This window comes from Mytilus californianus, unplaced genomic scaffold (assembly GCF_021869535.1).
Source record: "Mytilus californianus isolate M0D057914Y unplaced genomic scaffold, xbMytCali1.0.p SCAF_12, whole genome shotgun sequence".
NCBI lineage: Eukaryota > Metazoa > Mollusca > Bivalvia > Mytilida > Mytilidae > Mytilus > Mytilus californianus.
In genome coordinates, this window is record NW_026262604.1 from 21,924,950 (window position 1) to 21,930,013 (window position 5,064).

Here is a 5,064-nt window from a genome sequence, read left to right on the forward strand (position 1 = left end):
ATAAGAAATTTTGTTTCGCGGTTTTTGAGGTTTTTACAGGGGCGACTGACTCACAAACTGAATAAAAGAGAATATGCCATACCTTTTACAATAGGTGTCCAACAAATCATCATAGATACCAAGATAAAAAAAAGGAATCTTTTCGTCTAAAAAAGACTGATCAGTGACGCTTCAATCAAAATTAAAAGACCGAATAAAGTACGAAGTTGTCCAACTATGTCAAAGTAATTGGGGAATATAGTTATCGTTCAATCAACATTCTAATCAACAATATCTGTATTGTCCTGTTAATCCGAGACAAACATGCAATTTTTTTTAAATTGCAAATTTAATTATATAGAGAATAATTAGAGCCTCGCATTTTCCCCGTTTCTTAGTACAATCCTTTTATCGTTATTATGCCAAATCAATACACTTTTGTTGTCCTAATACTAGACGAAGAGGGGCGAAAGATACCTAAGGGACATTCAAACTAATAAGTCGAAAATAAACTGACAACGCCATGGCTAAAAAAGAAAAAGACAAAAAAAAAATGCTCCCAAGGTTCACCCATTTGAGGCATCGTACATGGCGGAGAAAAACTGCAAAGTCAAAAATGTGTAGTATTATCAAAACGTTATTGTTATACATTGTTTCCCAATCATTCTATTGTGCAAGTTTAGAATAGTTTTCAATTGATTTGACGGTTACTCTTTCTATATTCAATTTACATGTACTTATGCTGATCTTCAATCGGATAATTTACTTTCAATGTTTTTATTCAGGCTACATGAAATCCGTCAGATAGACTGTATTATCTTGATAACAAAATTAATCGTAACGTTTTCAAGGGTATCGACTCCTCTTACATAAACGAGTAGATATCAGTTGAATTCCGACCGTCTGTTTTTTTTTTAAATGTCAAAGCGCGCATGTACTTCCAACAATACTTTTTTTTCAAAAAGGCACCTGCTTTATCCGAAAAAGATGTACTACTTTTGGGACAAATTTTATCAAAATTATAAAAAAGTCTATCGGCTCTAAATCAAAATTTGGACAAGTTTATGTTAAGGGGGTCTATAATTCAGTTTGAGAGATTCAGACATGCTAATGTTTTACCTTTTGAAACTGGACCAAATCCCTACTTTAACTAACAATTCATGCCCCAATTGTTTTACATGTAATTTCATCCCCCTGCATAAAATATAAAGAAATAAATTTGGAAGGTGTATGCAAAATATATGCAGGTTATACTCTGTCCACAATAGGGGCTCTATTCGAAAATCAAAGGCCGATAACTGTGTCCCCGGACCTTTTCTACAAATGATTTTAACAGGTTTTCAAAAAGCAAAACATAGACTTGTTTATATCTAAAAAATGTTGGGGTATATTGGTTCCACATATATTCCAGTAATATGATCTGGAGACCAATAAATTTATCTGAATTGTATTGTGCACTTTTAATTTACTTTTTTTATCCAAGGCAAACACTTTTCCCACATCTCTTCCAAATTATATTGTTTTTATGGTGTCTTTCACCCATTCAGGCATTCTCATAATATTTAATATTAACAGTATGAGAATGCTTGAATGAGTGATAGACACCATAAAAACAATATAATTTGGAAGAGATGTGGGAAAAGTGTTTACACCCTTGGAAGGTATCTTCAACTCGCTTTTTATTCTTGATAAAAAATATAGTATTTTTCCCCTTAAAACTCCTAGATGATCTAGCATATGTGTGTGGGTGTATTAATTTTAACTGCCTACCTGGTATTTTCAACCACGGGGGGTCTCTTCCTATATGAAGGTATATACATATGTGCCGCTGGAATGGGTCCCTTTTTTGAAACGTCAAATATATCAATGGGGTGCAATTTTACCGAGGAAATATATCAATAGGTAGTAACCCAGCAGGCACAAAACGTTGTATCAACGTTGATCCAATGTCAGTCTTCAACGTTGTTACAACGTTGAAACTTGGGTTAGTTTTGAAAGTTGTAATGACGTTGAAATTCTGACGTTGAATCAACGTTGCAGTTTCAACGTTGTATTGACGTTGATAACATGTTGAAATTGGGTCCAGTGAGGTTGAAATCAGGTCTTAGTTAGGTTGAAATCAGGTCGGGTTTAGGTTGAAATCAGGTCGAGTTAGGTTGAAGTCAGGTCAATTGTAGGTTAGTTGAAGTGATGGTTCTTGGATGTAAATTGATCCTTATTGGCACTTGTTCAAATACAATAACAAGATACCTGAATTATGAAATAAAAAAGCCTCTTTCAAGTTTTATTTCAAGTTAGAATATCCATGAACAGTTCTTTTATCAACAAGAGACAACTTCAAAAGAGAATAGTAGACAATAACAATCAAAACCAAAGAGGAATGACGATTACAATATCAAGATTTTATTTGAAACCAAATATCTCAATATTAACAAAGCTTTCTCTTCTAGCACATCAATTTCTCAAAGCATAGGAACATATGTAAAAACTCACTACAGCACACTGGTTTGATTCTGGTTGATCAAGTTTTCCAACTTATACAAAATCATGTAAATGCAGCAAATTTGACACAGTTACACAAAATGCCTCCTTTGTTTTATGTGAATACATAGCAGGACCATTTAAAAAAATTCTGATTTCATTTTAAGTTTTTGTTATCCGATATTTAGTTCTTTTTCTTTTTTTCTTTTTTTTAAAAATTTTTATTGATATCTTGTTGAACTGTAATTTGACTTTTTGAGGGTATACCGTATGTGTTTTTTTACATTTATCTTGAAGGCATTCGGAACAAACCATACCATCACCAAGCTGTTTACTCATTCAATCAGTATCTATACACCCGATACAATTGAGTAAACAGAACAAAAAGTTGCATACCGGTAACACCAAATAATGTATTTCTAAATTTCACTGCCCTTTTTTTACTGGCACTAAATTAACTATAGAGATTAACAAAAAAGAGGTTTTTAAAATGAAAAATTTATTTTGTTTTTAAGATTTATTCTTTTGGCCTAGCAACTCCTTCTGCTCTCTGTGGGGCACACTTTACATGTCTTGCACACTGCTCAGGTATTTTGGATTCTGGTGTCTCTTTGTGGCAGAATAAAACAGCATCTGAAAGCATGGAAGAGAAATAACATCAATTTGAATTACATAATAAAAGTTGTGTACTTTTAAAAGCCGGAAATGTTATCAAATTCTACCAATTATAAAACAATTATTTTAAATCATAAAACACAACATGTTCATTTGAAACAATTGTTCCAGCTTGCATCAATAACAAGACAAAGCATGAATTCTAACCAGATCTGTGTTTTGCAATAAGCATAATGTTCATATATAGATGAAATAATGAAAGATGAGTGATATTTTACGAAAAAATCTAAACAGTGTTTAAGAGCAGACCATTTCTATGTGTATCAGACACAGCCTATCGAGTTGTATTTGAACGAATTGGCTAGTATTCGATGGCACCCCCCCCCCCCCCTTTCTGATATTACTGATTCTGTACATGGATAGATATGTTTTATTTCAGTTCGCTAATTAGAGGTTATATACAATCAAATCATTTAACTGTTTTGACACGAAACTGAATCAGATTCAGTAAGATAAGACCTTATCATCTGTGAACGTAAACATGCAGATAACTAATTTGATCATTTGAATGTGTTTGTATATATCATGATTCTTCGTTAATTTAACTGTAAAATATACTTACGCTAATATCAAGAGGTTTATACAGAAAAGTCTTCTCTCGTCTTTATATTCCTTAGACGCAGTTGTTCACTATTAATTTTGTTCATCAGTCTGGTGCGATAATTTCTCGAGGATGATTTTCAAAATGTTCTAAACGGATGTTGAAAAGAGGTGCGCGTGCTTGCGTGCGCATCCGAATGAAAATATTCGGAACTCAACTTGAAAAACCGCGAAAATTTAAAAACTTCTCAATTATTATGATTACTTTATACATCGATGATATTTTAAGTTTATATATTAAATATCAATCGGTAAAAATAATTAAAATAAATATACCAAAAAATTTCTCCTATTTATTTAAATGAAAGAAAGCAACTAAACAAATCGATTTGATTTTAAAATATAAACTAAGAATATATCATATTTATACAGATATACATATAATTAAGATAGCATGAACAGGTTTTGAGATCTCCCAAAATATAGAGAATCATCAAACCCAAATTACTTAATGATTGGTAAGAATTGGTTTTTTTTTAAAGATACTTAAAAAATAAACACAAAAAAAAATTAATTTGAAAAAGCCGATTTGTTATTGGTGATGTCTCCTGACCACTTGTTCTTGCCCAAAACTCCTTTCCATGCATAAACAATGCAATCCGGTCTACCCCCTTTTTCGTGGAAAAAAAAATGATTGATTATAAAGGGATCATAGAAGCATGACAGGAGGAAGCCCCCTCACGCTTATGGCAGTCAGTGGACCCCCTTATAAGTATTATAAAAAGTTCTGGATTAGCCACTTATTATCCAATCGTTTATAATACTGCAGCACTGCTTCTTGTCCGATCTGCTCATCAAATATATCTATACCTTTCAATTTTGACGATGAGATTTTTCTGTCGCGATTGACTGACGTTAACCTAACGTTGAATCAACGTTGTTGTTTAAACGTTGATTTTAACGACGTAAATTCAACGTTGAAACAACTTTGTAAAGTCAACGTTGAATACCATGACGTTAGATCAACGTTGAATTTAGGTCGATCAACGTCATGACCAAATTTCAACCATATTTCAACGTTGTTTCAACGTCGAGTGCCCACTGGGAATTGACCAATTGTGATATATCAATGGGTCATAATTTTTCAATTTGTGGTGCAACGATCTTCACTGAATTTCCCAAACTCTTTGTCATTAAAATTTCCACATCTGCTTAAACTTATTGACACAAGTTTTGTTATTGATCAAATTTTATTACACTGTCACAATTAATAATCTTTACCCACTAGAGTATAGTAAAAAATAGGTCACATATCCAACTTTTCGCTGTGAAATATGTGTATAGGTAGGGATTTCACAATTATTCAATATATGAATGGGGGTGTTTTAT

At 32.4% G+C, this 5,064-nt stretch overlaps 1 long non-coding RNA gene across 1 annotated transcript; it reads right to left on the minus strand.

The window, feature by feature from the left end:
• Positions 1-2,942: 2,942 nt before the first annotated feature.
• LOC127721557 (uncharacterized) lies at positions 2,943-4,564 on the minus strand. Its single transcript, XR_007991307.1, has 2 exons — positions 3,698-4,564; positions 2,943-3,093 (listed from the first exon to the last, which is right to left on the minus strand). It is a non-coding gene; the product is annotated as an uncharacterized LOC127721557 (long non-coding RNA).
• Between the last annotated feature and the right edge of the window lie 500 nt (positions 4,565-5,064).